Here is a 15,644-nt window from a genome sequence, read left to right on the forward strand (position 1 = left end):
AGTGCTGTGTCATGTTCTAAAGATGTAAAAGTCAAACCGAGCCTAGAGCAGCATACTCGCAAAACTGTAGTGCTTTCACCTAAAGCCTGTTGACAACATTCTTTCTTATGAGCTAATTAGCATGATGAGTAAACTGCTGCTTGGCCAACAACAGATTGTATTTACATGGCCTCTTTAAAGTTGTAAAACATCCCACGGTTCTCCTCAAAAGCATTAAACAAGGAGAAACCTATTCGCGTGAGGATATATTAGGATGGGTGGCCAAAACCTTGGTCAAAGAAGTAGATTTTAAGGAGCATCTTAAAGGAGGAGAGGGACAAAGAGAGGCAGACAGAGTTTGGGAAGGAATTGCAGAACTCGGAGCCTAAGCAACTGAAGGCATGGCTGCCAATGGTGGAAAATCAAGGACATGCATGAAAATTAGTACATGTTCGACAACAGATTTGAAAGGTTTCAGAGGAGATTACAGATGGAGAGGTTTTCTTCTTATAAATTTAAGGAATCCAATTTTTTTTCCAATTAAGGGGCAATTTAGCATGGCCAATCCACCTACCCTGCGCGTCTTTTGGGTTGTGGGGGTGAGACCCACGCAGACATGGGGAGAATGTGCAAACTCCATAGGGACAATGACCCAGGGCTGGAATCAAACACGGGTCTCGGCACAGTGAGGCAGCAGCGCTAACCACTGTGCCACCTTGCTGCCTCTTCAGATAGGGAGTTAGTGAAAACCTTTACTTTAAAATATTGCTGAACTGTGTTGTGGATTGAGAGCACAGATCCATCTTGCATCAGGTAATGATTTTGAGATGAATCAGTTGCTATTCAACACTGCACTGTATTAATAACACATAGAATAATGTGACAAAAGAATATGTACAGCTTTGTAATAATGTTGTGAAAATACATAACAGATCCAACAGCATCTGCAAAAGGCAAGTTTTATCTGAAACGTACTATTTCCAGTTTTTAAACTATTGAGCCTCATTATCCCACGCACATTATTAAGAGAATGTTTCACATGTATTTTATTAGTAAACCAACCACAAACAATGATCAGGTACTGAATAACTAAGTAGAAGACTATTACAAGTTTTTAAATAGACTGCAACTGATGGATAGCATTCAAATATAACCCATCAATTGGAATAAATTAATTATAGGATAAAAACAGAATGGTCAAGTTCTCGTATTGCAGCTGAAGGTAAAAGCAGGCATAATTTTACATTAAAGTCACTCATTCAATCCATTGTACACCATCCAAACCCAGCATTCGTCAGCCAGCAACCCCTCAACATAACCAGATCGGCACCCAACCATTGAGCAGAAATTACATAATCTCCCCATTTCCCCAGGTGCCAACCCCCCCACCCCAAACACCACAACAATCATCCCAGAACAGACAAAATGGTAATCTACCAAACTGGAAAGACTTCAATTCACAGAAATCACAAAGAACAATCCCACTCCCCCGCCATAGCTGGCTTGGTGCTCTGCACGACTCCTTTAACACTGACGTGTGACTGCACACATACATCTTAAAAGAGCAGCGTTCATGGGCATCTTGTTTGTTCCCTGCGTAAAATGTTCTTAATGCGTGTCTGTGTGGAGGGACCACTGATTGAAGAGAGGGGACACAATCAGTAAACAATGTCACAGTGTCTCTTAATGCTGAGCAATATTGTAAATACAGCACCTCCCACTCATTGTACTGAAAATGCCAGATCCAGTCTTAGAACTTTGTATGTTTAGTGGGTGCTGAATCATCGGAAACTAAAGAATAGCAGCTCACAGTCTGCAAACATTAACTAATTGGTCTATGAATCAAGGTTAGAAATTGGGCAGAAAACTTGAACTTATCCCCACAGAGAAAAAAATCAGATTAAAACACCCTCCAAACTTAATCCCATCACCTCAAACACATTCCCACGAATTGGAACAATTGTTCAGTCTGCTCAGCCCATTCATGGCTGATCTTGTGCTATAATGTCACTTTCCTGCCTGCTCTCCGTATCCCTCGATTTTTTGAGAGATAAAAAATCTGACTCTCCCAATCTTAAACGTATAAAACAATAGGAGTGTTCACCCTCTATTGTAGAGAATTCCAATGTTTCTCAGCCCTGTCACTGAAGTTATTTCTCCTCATCCCCTTATCCCGAGACTATGCCCATGATTAGATTTCCTGACCAGCGGAAACAATCGTTTATTGTCTACCTTATCAAGCTACTTCAGAGTCTTCTATGTTTCCACGAGATCGCCACACATTCTTTGGACATTAGAAGAATGAAAGTCCAATTTATTCAGCCTCTCACCATAAGACAACCCCCACACCCTGGGGACCAATTTAACGAACTTTCGCTGTACTACCTCCAACAAAAGTATATATTTTCTTAAATATGGAGGCCAAAACTGCACACAGTGCGTGGAATTTAACGGAAAAATTTATGGGCCGATTCTCCGACCTCGTTCCGCTCTCGTAAATGGTGGGAGAGGCTGAAAACGAGAACCGCACCAGGCGCCAAACAGTTTGCGATGCAACCGGCCCACTCCCCTAGGCAAAATTGGGATCTCGCCATAAATGGGCCAAGGGTTCGTAGGTCGGCCAGTATTGCGGAAAAAGTGACAGAGGCATCATACTAGTTGCGCACAATGGTGTTTATTGTGTCTAACAATTCCCCACTCTCCCGGTCTCCTGCGATCCCCACCCCCACAATGCTTTCAGTGATCCTTGATGTGCCTCACCTTCCTAGCTGCATCACTACGTCTAGGTGTGTCCCCAGGATGGACATCTGATGTGGAGACAGCCAGCTGCTTACCTTGGCCCATGGTCTTTGATGCCTCTGGCGGGTGTCCTCTGGGGGCTCTGGGACTGGAGGGCCCCAGCTCACCTGTTGGCGGCACATGCACAGCCCTGCCGTCCTGTTCCGGGTGCTGGCTGTGAGATGCAGCCTCTTCAGAGGGGTGGAACCCCGGAGAGCTGGTGGAACCCGAGAGAGCTGGTGGAACCCGGGAGAGCTGGTGGAACCCGAGAGAGCTGGTGACCACCGTCGCCACTCCATGGGATGGGGTGTGTGTGTGTGTGTGAGTGAGAGCGAGGGTGTGTGTGAGAGAGAGGGTGTGTGTGTGAGTGAGAGCGAGGGTGTGTGAGAGAGAGGGTGTGTGTGTGAGTGAGAGCGAGGGTGTGTGAGAGCGACGGTGTGTGAGTGTGTGAGAGACAGAGAGAGAGGGTGTGTGTGTGTGAGTGAGAGACAGAGAGAGAGAGGGTGTGTGTGTGTGCGTGAGTGAGAGACAGAGAGAGAGAGGGTGTGTGTGCGTGAGTGAGTGAGAGCGAGGGTGTGAGAGAGAGAGGCCGTGTGTGAGTGAGAGACAGAGAGAGAGGGGGTGTGTGTGTGTGCGTGAGTGAGAGCGAGGGTGTGTGTGTGTGAGAGACAGAGAGAGAGGGTCTGTGTGAGTGAGAGAGAGGGTGTGTGAGAGAGAGGGTGTGTGTGAGTGAGAGCGAGGGTATATGAGAGCGAGGGTGTGTGTGTGTGAGTGAGAGACAGAGAGAGAGAGGGTGTGTGTGTGAGTGAGAGCGAGGGTGTGAGAGAGAGAGAGGGTGTGTGTGTGAGTGAGAGCGAGGGTATGTGAGAGCGAGGGTGTGTGTGTGTAAGTGAGAGACAGAGCGAGAGGGTGTGTGTGTGTGAGTGAGAGACAGAGAGAGAGAGGGTGTGTGTGTGAGAGTGAGGGTGTGTGAGAGGGTGTGTGTGTGTGACAGACAGACAGAGAGAGGGTGTGTGTGAGTGAGAGCGAGGGTGTGTGAGAGAGAGGCCGTGTGTGAGTGAGAGACAGAGAGAGAGAGGGTGTGTGTGTGAGTGAGAGACAGAGAGAGAGGGTGTGTGTGTGTGAGAGAGAGTGAGGGTGTGTGAGAGAGAGGGAGTGTGTGTGTGTGTGAGAGACAGACAGAGAGAGGGTGTGTGTGTGTGAGAGACAGAGAGAGAGAGGGTGTGTGTATGTGAGTGAGAGACAGAGAGAGAGAGAGGGTGTGTGTGTGAGTGAGAGACAGAGAGAGAGAGGGTGTGTGTGTGTGAGAGCGAGGGTGTGTGAGAGAGAGGGTGTGTGTGTGTGTGTGAGTGAGAGACAGAGGGAGAGAGGGTGTGTGTGTGTGAGAGCGAGGGTGTGTGAGAGAGAGGGTGTGTGTGTGTGTGTGTGTGTGTGTGATGTGTGTGTGAGTGAGAGCGAGGGGGTGTGAGAGAGGGGGTGTGTGTGAGAGACAGAGAGGCTGTGTGAGAGAGAGGCCGTGTGTGTGTGAGAGAGAGAGAGAGAGGACGTGTGTGAGTGAGAGTGTGTAAGTGAGAGAGTGCGTGTGTGTGTGAGTGAGAGCAAGGGTTTTTGAGAGAAAGGGTGTGTGTGTGAGTGAGAGACAGAGAGAGAGAGGGTGTGTGTGTGTGTGAGTGAGAGCTGTAGCCATGTAAAATGGCTGCGTTCCGATTAATCTGGCCAAAACCCAGTTTAGAATGGCTAACCCGAAAGACTGCTGGGAAAAGCAGCCAAGAAGACACAAGCAGGCAGCTGCAGACAGGTTTGCATATTCAGCTCTGGGAACGTAGCCCAGATCGATACTCAGGGCTATCAACAGCGCATCAACCCAGGTATCCGCAGTTGCATTCAGGATGTTTACAGCTAATCTACTCAGACATGCACAGTTAAATCGGCTATCCCCGGGAACAATTGCAACATATTAGCAATTGAATACCGGGCCAGACCTGTCGGCGCCTGCAGTGGCCGAAACAAAGACAGGTGAGCGACCACCCCCCGATCAAGGAATCGCCTCACCATTGGACACATCGACCCCAGAGACTGGGGACAGAATCCAATCACTTGGGGCTCAGGGTCAAGGGCCGCCCCGGGAGGCAGGAAGCCCCTGGGCCCTATAAAAGTAAAGGTCCAAGTTCAGATCTCTCTCTCTCTCCTCTTCGCCTGCTCGAGACCTTCGCAAGACCAGCCACCGTGTATCGTAAGTTTGAATCCAACGATCGCTATCCGGTAGAGACACCTAGCCACCGACCTGTAGCAGCCTTTTGAATCCCGCGGGCCAAATTTGATTGGACAAGCCATTCGTTTCCCTGATCTGGTGGGCTCTTCCTAAGTTAAGTATTGGCCAGTAGTGATAGGTTTGTTACATAGAAAGTAGTATTAGGGTATTAATATTGCTTGTTGTATATAATAAATGACCGTTGTTTTAATCCTTACTAAGCGGTGTGCTGTGTTATTAATCATAACCTGAACTTGAACCACGTGGCGGTATCATAAAGATACCTGGCGACTCGTGAGCAAAGGTGACCTAAACAGAGCAAGTAGACTAAGGTTAAAAAGAGCAACATAATTGGCGACATCCTGACGGGACCCGACTTAAAAGTGGAAAACCACTCCGGGAGAACCCCAACATTTTGAATTAGAATCCAATCGGAAACAAAACAAAAAAAAACACAAGTGTTCAAGCGGTTCTGGTTAATAATTCACAATTCGGAAGTGTGTGTATGCATGCTTAACTAACAGGGTTGTAAGGCAAAACTGATAGATTTCTTGTTGCGTCAAAACTATCGGCAGTTGGTATTTCGGAAATTAGCACAAGCCGTACCCGTATCTACCACACCACCTTGGCCCCCTGTTCCAAATTCGAACGTACCGAGCAGATAAGAGAGAGCCATGCAGGCAATGCAAGCGATGCAGCGCCTCATGAACCCCGAAGATTTTGCTGTCGCACCAGTCAGCAGCGTAGGAGCGGGACAGTGTCCCGTTTGGGAAGTGGAAATCCGCAAATTTCTGCAGGGCAAAGGATGGCCCCTGTGGAAGGATTTCTGCAATAACGACGACTCAGGTCCTGGAAGTATAGGGCATACTTGGTGGGAGAACCTGAGTGAGATCCACAGAAAGAGTTTAGCAAAAGCGCACAAGCCGATGGCAATTGTGTCCTGTCTGGCACAATTGCGAGGCACAGAGGAGGTCGTCAGGACGCTCCGCAAGGAAATAGAAGGCATACATCAGATAAGTAAAACCGATATATGCGAAATTGAGAAAGAGAACCAGGAATTGAAAGGGAAATTAGCAGCAAAGGACCAAGAGGTGGCTGATGCCAAACGGGGTCACCAATCTTGTCTGGCGCACTTGAGTAGTTTCCAGTCACAGTATGAGAAGGCTTATCAGGACCTGCAGCGTGCAGTCCTGGTAAAGAAAGAAACAGAAAACCAGTTAGAGCAGCTCCAGAAACAATGCAGTGATCTCAAGGCAGCCTTGAGAGCGCTCCACGCCACAACAACGGAACAAAGGCAGAGTACTTTGGACCATGCCAAGTGCCGAAAGCAGATTGCAGACTTGAAAGCACTGCTTTCTGTCCAAAAGGGATTTCAGGAAACCTTTGGGGAAAGTTTAGAACAGGAAGACGGCCCTGATTGGGAAGAATTGCAAGAGACAGCGCAGAGATATGTTCAAGGAGCACGTGTGCAGGGAAAACCCCAAAGGAGGAAAGCACCCCCACCCCCCACACAACAGATAATACAGGCTCCCATGAACCCTGTAACAACCCACCGCACCGCCACAGCAGACGAGGCGGAAGTCTTATATTCCACCCCCCTCACAGTGACCCAATTACGGGACACGTGTGCCAAAATCACACCGTTCCTCCCCGCTTCAGACCCACACCATTTCTTCGCCACCGTCAAACACCAGGCGACCATGTACGGCCTGGATTAGAAAGAACAGGTAAAGCTCACGGTCCACAGCTTAGACCCATCGGTCGCAGCAGCCCTTCCCGACCCACAGAATGTAGGGGGAGGCACCCTTGCAGAAATGCATACCGCGATCCTGGATGCGATCGGGAACAACCGGGGCGACCCCGTAGACGGTCTGAGTAAATGCAGACAGAAAAAGTCTGAACACCCCACAGCGTTCGCTGGAACTTGTGGATTCACCTTGAAGCCGTTTTCGGCAACGTAGATCGTGCCCATTTGTCCCCAGACAATATGGCCAAATGGACCCGCACCCTTATCTCCCATGCCACGGAAGCAGGACAGAATGCCTGTAGCAATTATGACCCCTCGGAGGAGGCTCATAATGAGAAGTGGGTGGTCAAGAGATTGTCCCGCGTTTGGGAACAAGCGGCTCACGGTAAATCAGCCACTAGAACACCCGAGGAAAATCAAGCCGCCGCAGATGTGCAGGCAGTAAGAACCACTCTCCACAACCCCGCCTGGGTAAACGAGGGAAAGAACAGCCCCCCAGCCAAACCGCAAGAGTGCTACAATTGCGGCCAATTGGGACATTTTGCTAGAGAATGCAATGACCCTAAGAAACCACAGAGTGCCCAACCGACAGGCACTCTCGATAAGAAAAAGGCAGAGCCCGTAGCGACCGAGAACTGAGGTGTCCACATGATGATTTAAAGGAGCCACTTGGTGAAAAGTGTTGTCCTTTCTGATGGAACCTGCAGAATGTTTTATGTTGTCTGTCTGGTTGATAAATGTTGTTCGTCCTACAGGAGAATGTTCTCACCGCCCCACACCCATTCACCTGAACTTTTAAATTTTCCCACTGACTGTGTGAGTGAGAGCAAGGGTGTGTGAGAGAGAGGGTGTGTGTGTGAGTGAGAGACAGAGAGAGAGGGTGTGTGTGTGTGTGAGAGCGAGGGTGTGTGAGAGAGAGGGTGTGTATGTGTGTGAGTGAGAGACAGAGAGAGGGTGTGTGTGTGTGTGTGTGTGTGAGAGAGCGAGGGTGTGTGAGAGAGAGGGTGTGTGTGTGTGTGAGAGACAGAGAGAGAGAGAGGCTGTGTGTGTGTGAGAGCGAGGGTGTGTGAGAGAGAGGGTGTGTGTGTGTGTGTGAGAGAGAGACAGAGAGAGGGTGTGTGTGTGTGTGAGAGAGAGAGGGTGTGTGTGTGTGTGTGAGAGCGAGGGTGTGTGAGAGAGAGGCCGTGTGTGAGTGAGAGAGAGAGAGAGAGAGGGTGAGAGTGAGTGAGAGCGAGGGAGGGCGTGTGACTGAGTGAGAGCGAGGGAGGGCATGTGAGTGTGTGAGAGCAAGAGAGGGCGTGTGAGTGTGTGAGAGCGAGAGAGGGCGTGTGAGTGTGTGAGAGCGAGAGAGGGCATGTGAGTGTGTGAGAGCGAGAGGGAGTGTGAGTGAGTGAGAGCGAGAGAGGGAGTGTGAGTGAGTGAGAGCGAGGGATTGAGTGAGAGCGTGTGAGTGAGTGAGAGAGGGAGTGTGAGTGAGAGTGAGAGAGGGAGTGTGAGTGAGTGAGAGCGAGAGAGGGAGTGTGAGTGAGTGAGAGAGGGGGTGTGAGTGAGTGAGAGAGGGCGTGTGAGTGAGTGAGAGCGAGAGAGGGTGTGTGAGTGAGAGCGAGAGGGAGTGTGAGTGAGAGCGAGAGAGGGTGTGTTAGTGAGTGAGAGCGAGAGAGGGAGTCTGAGTGTGTGACAGAGGGCGTGTGAGTGAGTGAGAGAGGGATGTGACAAGTGTGTGTGGGGAAGAGAGGGAGGTGCAAGTGTGTCTGGGGAAAGAGAGGGAAGGACAAGTGTGTGTGGGGAAGAGGGAGGGAGAAGTGTGTGTGGGGAAAGAGAGGGAGGGACAAGTGCGTGTGGGGAAAGAGAGGGAAGGACAAGTGTGTGTGGGGAAAGAGGGGGGGGAGAAGTGTGTGTGGGGAAGAGAGGGAGGGGCAACTGTGTGCGGGGAAGAGAGGGAGGGGCAAGTGTGTGTGTGGGAAAGAGAGGGAGGGGCAAGTGTGTGTGGGGAAAGAGAGGGAGGGACAAGTGTGTGTGGGAAGAGAGGGAGGGGCAAGTGTGTGTGGGGTAAGAGAGGGAGGGACAAGTGTGTGTGGGAAGAGAGGGAGGGGCAAGTGTGTCTGGGGAAAGAGAGGGAGGGACAAGTGTGTGTGGGAAAGAGAGGGAGGGGCAAGTGTGTGTGGGGAAGAGAGGGAGGACAAGTGTGTGTGTGGGAAAGAGAGGGAGGGGCAAGTGTGTGTGGGAAGAGAGGGAGTGAGAAGTGTGTGTGTGGGAAAGAGAGGGAAGGACAAGTGTGTGTGGGGAAGAGGGAGGGAGAAGTGTGTGTGTGGGAAAGAGAGGGAGGACAAGTATGTGTGGGAAGAGAGGGAGGGAGAAGTGTGTGTGTGGGAAAGAGAGGGAGGACAAGTGTGTGTGGGGAAGAGAGGGAGGGGCAAGTGTGTGTGGGGAAAGAGAGGGGGGGAGAAGTGTGTGTGGGGAAAGAGAGGGAGGACAAGTGTGTGTGGGGAAGAGAGGGAGGTGCAAGTGTGTGTGGGGAAAGAGAGGGGGGCAAGTGTGTGTGGGGAAAGAGAGGGAGGACAAGTGTGTGTGGGGAAGAGAGGGAGGGGCAAGTGTGTGTGGGGAAAGAGAGGGAGGTGCAAGTGTGTGTGGGGAAAGAGAGGGAGGTGCAAGTGTGTGTGGGGAAAGAGAGGGAGGGGCAAGTGTGTGTGGGGAAAGAGAGGGAGGACAAGTGTGTGTGGGGAAAGAGAGGGAGGGGCAAGTGTGTGTGGGGAAAGAGAGGGAGGGACAAGTGTGTGTGGGGAAGAGAGGGAGGGGCAAGTGTGTCTGGGGAAAGAGAGGGAGGACAAGTGTGTGTGGGGAAGAGAGGAAGGGGCAAGTGTGTGTGGGGAAAGAGAGGGAGGGGCAAGTGTTTGTGGGGAAAGAGAGGGAGGGACAAGTGTGTGTGGGGAAGAGAGGAAGGGGCACGTGTGTGTGGGGAAAGAGAGGGAGGGACAAGTGTGTGTGGGGAAGAGAGGGAGGGGCAAGAGTGCGTGGGAAAGAGAGGGAGGGAGAAGTGTGTGTGGGGAAAGAGGGGGGGGGAGAAGTGTGTGTGGGGAAGAGAGAGAGGGGCAAGTGTGTGTGGGGAAAGAGAGGGAGGGACAAGTGTGTCTGGGGAAAGAGAGGGAGGGACAAGTGTGTGTGTGGAAGAGAGGGAGGGGCAAGTGTGTGTGGGGAAAGAGAGGGAGGGGCAAGTGTGTCTGGGGAAAGAGAGGGAGGGACAAGTGTGTGTGTGGAAGAGAGGGAGGGGCAAGTGTGTGTGGGGAAAGAGAGGGAGGGGCAAGTGTGTGTGGGGAAAGAGAGGGAGGGGCAAGTGTGTGTGGGGAAGAGAGGGAGGGGCAAGTGTGTGTGGGGAAGAGAGGGAGGGGCAAGTGTGTGTGTGGAAGAGAGGGAGGGGCAAGTGTGTGTGGGGAAAGAGAGGGAGGGACAAGTGTGTGTGGGAAAGAGAGGGAGGGGCAAGTGTGTGTGGGGAAACAGAGGGAAGGATAAGTGTGCGTTGGGAAGAGGGAGGGAGAAGTGTGTGTGGGGAAAGAGAGGGAGGGACAAGTGTGTCTGGGGAAGAGAGGGAGGGGCAAGTGTGTGTGGGGAAGAGAGGGAGGGACAAGTGTGTCTGGGGAAGAGAGGGAGGGGCAAGTGTGTGTGGGGAAGAGAGGGAGGGACAAGTGTGTCTGGGGAAGAGAGGGAGGGGCAAGTGTGTGTGGGAAAGAGAGGGAGGGGCAAGTGTGTGTGGGGAAACAGAGGGAAGGATAAGTGTGCGTTGGGAAGAGGGAGGGAGAAGTGTGTGTGGGGAAAGAGTGGGAAGGACAAGTGTGTGTGTGGGGAAAGAGAGGGAGGGACAAGTGTGTCTGGGGAAGAGAGGGAGGGGCAAGTGTGTGTGGGGAAGAGGGAGGGAGAAGTGTGTGTGGGGAAAGAGAGGGAGGGACAAGTGTGTGTGTGGAAGAGAGGGAGGGGCAAGTGTGTGTGGGGAAAGAGAGGGAGGGGCAAATGTGTGTGGGGAAGAGAGGGAGGGGCAAATGTGTGTGGGGAAGAGAGGGAGGGGCAAGTGTGTGTGGGGAAGAGAGGGAGGGGCAAGTGTGTGTGGGGAAGAGAGGGAGGTGCAAGTGTGTGTGGGGAAGAGGGAGGGAGGGGCAAATGTGTGTGGGGAAGAGAGGGAGGGGCAAGTGTGTGTGGGGAAAGAGAGGGAAGGACAAGTGTGTGTGGGGAAAGAGAGGGGGGAGAAGTGTGTGTGGGGAAAGAGAGGGAGGGACAAGTATGTGTGGGGAAAGAGAGGGAGGGACAAGTGTGTGTGCGGAAAGAGAGGGGGGAGAAGTGTGTGTGGGGAAAGAGAGGGAGGGACAAGTATGTGTGGGGAAAGAGAGGGAGGGACAAGTGTGTGTGGGGAAAGAGAGGGGGGAGAAGTGTGTGTGCGGAAAGAGAGGGAGGGGCAAGTGTGTGTGGGGAAAGAGAGGGAAGGACAAGTGTGTGTGGGGAAGAGAGGGAGGGGCAAATGTGTGTGGGGAAGAGAGGGAGGGGCAAGTGTGTGTGGGGAAAGAGAGGGAAGGACAAGTGTGTGTGGGGAAAGAGAGGGGGGAGAAGTGTGTGTGGGGAAAGAGAGGGAGGGACAAGTATGTGTGGGGAAAGAGAGGGAGGGACAAGTGTGTGTGCGGAAAGAGAGGGAGGGGCAAGTATGTGTGGGGAAAGAGAGGGGGGAGAAGTGTGTGTGCGGAAAGAGAGGGAGGGGCAAGTGTGTGGGGGGAAAGAGAGGGAGGGGCAAATGTGTGTGGGGAAGAGAGGGAGGGGCAAGTGTGTGTGGGGAAGAGAGGGAGGGGCAAGTGTGTGTGGGGAAGAGAGGGAGGTGCAAGTGTGTGTGGGGAAGAGAGGGAGGTGCAAGTGTGTGTGGGGAAAGAGAGGGAGGGGCAAATGTGTGTGGGGAAGAGAGGGAGGGGCAAGTGTGTGGGGAAGAGAGGGAGGGACAAGTGTGTGGGGAAGAGAGGGAGGGGCAAGTGTGTGTGGGGAAAGAGAGGGAAGGACAAGTGTGTGTGGGGAAAGAGAGGGGGGAGAAGTGTGTGTGGGGAAAGAGAGGGGGGAGAAGTGTGTGTGGGGAAAGAGAGGGAGGGACAAGTATGTGTGGGGAAAGAGAGGGAGGGACAAGTATGTGTGGGGAAAGAGAGGGAAGGACAAGTGTGTGTGGGGAAAGAGAGGGGGGAGAAGTGTGTGTGCGGAAAGAGAGGGAGGGGCAAGTGTGTGGGGGGAAAGAGAGGGAGGGGCAAATGTGTGTGGGGAAGAGAGGGAGGGGCAAGTGTGTGTGGGGAAGAGAGGGAGGGGCAAGTGTGTGTGGGGAAGAGAGGGAGGTGCAAGTGTGTGTGGGGAAGAGAGGGAGGGGCAAATGTGTGTGGGGAAGAGAGGGAGGGGCAAGTGTGTGGGGAAGAGAGGGAGGGGCAAGTGTGTGTGTGGGAAAGAGAGGGAGGGGCAAGTGTGTGTGGGGAAGAGAGGGAGGGGCAAGTGTGTGTGGGGAAAGAGGGAGGGACAAGTGTGTGTGGGGAAAGAGAGGGGGGAGAAGTGTGTGTGGGGAAAGAGAGGGGGGGAGGAGTGTGTGTGGGGAAAGAGGGAGGGACAAGTGTGTGTGGGGAAAGAGGGGGGGCAAGTGTGTGTGGGGAAAGAGGGGGGGCAAGTGTGTGTGGGGAAAGAGAGGGGGGCAAGTGTGTGTGGGGAAAGAGAGGGAGGGGCAAGTGTGTGTGGGGAAAGAGAGGGAGGGGCAAGTGTGTGTGGGGAAAGAGAGGGAGGGGCAAGTGTGTGTGGGGAAAGAGAGGGAGGGACAAGTGTGTGTGGGGAAAGAGAGGGGGGAGAAGTGTGTGTGGGGAAAGAGAGGGGGGGAGAAGTGTGTGTGGGGAAAGAGGGAGGGACAAGTGTGTGTGGGGAAAGAGGGGGGGCAAGTGTGTGTGGGGAAAGAGGGGGGGCAAGTGTGTGTGGGGAAAGAGAGGGGGGAGAAGTGTGTGTGGGGAAAGAGAGGGGGGGAGAAGTGTGTGTGGGGAAAGAGGGAGGGACAAGTGTGTGTGGGGAAAGAGGGGGGGCAAGTGTGTGTGGGGAAAGAGGGGGGGCAAGTGTGTGTGGGGAAAGAGAGGGGGGCAAGTGTGTGTGGGGAAAGAGAGGGAGGGGCAAGTGTGTGTGGGGAAAGAGAGGGAGGGGCAAGTGTGTGTGGGGAAAGAGAGGGAGGGGCAAGTGTGTGTGGGGAAAGAGAGGGAGGGGCAAGTGTGGGAAAAAAAGGGGGGACAAATGTGGAAAGAGTGAGGGGACGAATGTGGAAAGAGTGGGGGGGGGCGAGTGTGGGAAAGAAAGTGGAGGCGAGTGTGGGAACAAGTATGGGAAAGAGAGAGAGGGGTGAGTGTGTGTGGGAAAGAGAGAGGGGCGTGTGTGGGGGAAAGAGGGAGAGGGGTGAGTGTGTGGGAAAGAAAGGGGGAACTAATGTGGGAAAGAGTGGGGGGGTCGAGTATGGGAAAGCAAGGGGGGGGCGAGTGTGGGCAGAGGGAGGGGGCAAGTGGGGGGGGGGAAGAGAGAGGGGTGACTGTTTGGGAGAGAGAGGAGCTCTCTGCCGCTCTATCTCCTTAAATCACTCCATAAAATATACATCTTTCCCAAGTTTGTCATTTGTAGCCTGTGTCAGTAGTCTATGAAAACAGTAAACACGATGCGCCAACAGTCTTCCATCACTCCATCTTGATCTATCATACTAGAGTGTCCCAGTATAGAACTACAAAATTTGGTGTCGCAATTCCTTAGTGAAGGCTTCCTTTCAGATAGAAGAGGCAGCATCCAATTGGTCATACCACAAGTGACACTGCAAAAAGGTGTCAGAACGAGTAGCACCAAGAAGAGAAAATTCTTTAGAAGCAAACCATTAAATAAAGGGACAACAGTTTATCCCCAAATTGGGATGATGAAGACTTTATGAGGTGGGTGCTGAGGAAGATTCCTGACTTGGGCTCGCACCGGTTGATCATGGGGAAGATTTTAATACGGTTATTAAACCAAGCTTGGGCCAGTCGAGCCCGAGATCAGTAAAGATGTCGGCAATGACAAAGGAGCTGAAGAGGTCCATGGAGGACATTGGGGGGCACCCGTGGAGTTTTAGGAGGCCGAGGGCGAAGGAATTTTCATACTTCTTCCACGTGCACCGGGTGTACTCCCGGATTAACTTTTTTGTGTTGGATATGGCGTTTCTGGAGGAGATGGTCGACTAGGAGTATTTGGCGATCGTGGTCTCTGGCCACACTCCGCAATGGGTGGATTTACGAGTGGACCAGGGCGAGGCCCAGCTCCCGCAGTGGAGGTTGGATGTTGGGCTGTTGGTGGATGAGGAGGCGTACGAGTGGGTCAGAGCTGGCATTTGGGACTACGTGGAGTTAAATGATACGGGGGAGGTGATGGCCACCACGCTGTGCGAGGCCCTCAAGGCGGTGGTTTGGGGGGGCGTTTATGTAGGGAGAAGGGCGGAGATGGACAGCTGGTTAGATGGGATCTTGAGGGTGGACAAAAGGTATTCGGAAACCTTGGGAGCAGGGCTGTTGAAGGAGAGGCAGAGGCTCCAGATGGAGTTCGGATTAGTGTCCACAGGGAAGGTGGTGGTGCAGCTGTGGAAGGCCAGAGGGGTACTATATGAGTACAGTGAGAAGGCGAGTAGAATGTTGGCCCACCAGCTGAGGAAGCAAGAGGTGGCGAAGGAGATTGGCAGGGTAAACATTTCATAAAGGATGATATTGGTAGGGTGTTGGACCTGGAGGGGGTGAATGGCGTGTTTCTGAGACTTTTATAGGAGGCTATATGGGTTTTGGGGGGGTGGAAGTGGGGGCGGAATGTGGTGGTTCCTGGATGGGCTGGAGTGCCCCAAGGTAGAGGAGGAGTTGGTGCAGGGATTTGAGGGCCCAATGAGGCTGAGGGAGGTGATGGAGAGAACGGGGGCGATGCAGGCAGGGAAGGCCCCAGGTCCAGTGGAGTTTTATAAAAAGTTTGGAGGGACCCTGGGGCCACTGCTGGTAAGGGCGTATATAATGAGGCAAGTGAGAGGGGGAACTCCTCCCTACATTGTTGCAGGCTTCCATCTCCCTGATATTGAAAAACAACACGGATCCGGAGCAGTGTGGATCGTACCGCACGATATTGTTATTGAACATAGCTGCCAAGTTGTTGGTGAAGGTGCTGGCTTCGCGAATCGAGGACTGCATCCCAGGGGTGATAGGTGAGGATCAAACGGGTTTCGCGAAAGGGACGCAGTTGCCGGCGAATGTGACGAGGCTGCTCAACGTAATTATGATGCCTTCGGAGGAACAGGAAGTGGAGAGGGTGGTGGTGACGGACGTGGAGAAGGTGTTTCTGACAGGGTGGAGTGGGAATACTTGTGGGAGATGCTGGGGCGGTTTGGGTTCGTGCAGGGGTTTGTCGACTGGGTCCGGTTGCTATACAAGGCACCATCACAAGTGTGCGGATGAACCGAATGAGTTTGGGGTATTTTGGGTTGCATTGGGAAATGAGGCAGGGGTGCCTGCTCTCCCCGTTGCTCTTTGCTTTGGCGATAGAACCGCTGGCATTGGTGCTTAGGGCGTTGGGAGGATTGGAGAGGGATTGTACGGGGGGTGGGGGGCATAGGGTCTCGCTGTATGCAGACAACCTGCTGCTGTACATTTCGGGCCCATTGGGCAGTATCGGGGGCATTCTGGGGATTCTGGAGGTATTTGCCCGGTTCTCAGACTACAAGTTGAATATGGGAAAGTGCGGGTTGTTCCCGATTCAGACTAGAGGGCAGGAGAGGAGATTAGGGGAGCTGCTGTTCAAGGTAATGAGAGTGAGGTTTAGATACTTGGGCATCCAGGTGATGCAGAGCTGGGCACAACTGCACAA

At 52.7% G+C, this 15,644-nt stretch overlaps 1 protein-coding gene across 4 annotated transcripts in view; it reads right to left on the bottom strand.

Moving 5' to 3' along the window:
* LOC140422747 (rho guanine nucleotide exchange factor TIAM2-like) overlaps positions 1–15,644 on the bottom strand; it is a 586,909-nt gene that overhangs the window by 188,800 nt on the left and 382,465 nt on the right. The window lies entirely within an intron of this gene.

This window comes from Scyliorhinus torazame, chromosome 1 (assembly GCF_047496885.1).
Source record: "Scyliorhinus torazame isolate Kashiwa2021f chromosome 1, sScyTor2.1, whole genome shotgun sequence".
NCBI lineage: Eukaryota > Metazoa > Chordata > Chondrichthyes > Carcharhiniformes > Scyliorhinidae > Scyliorhinus > Scyliorhinus torazame.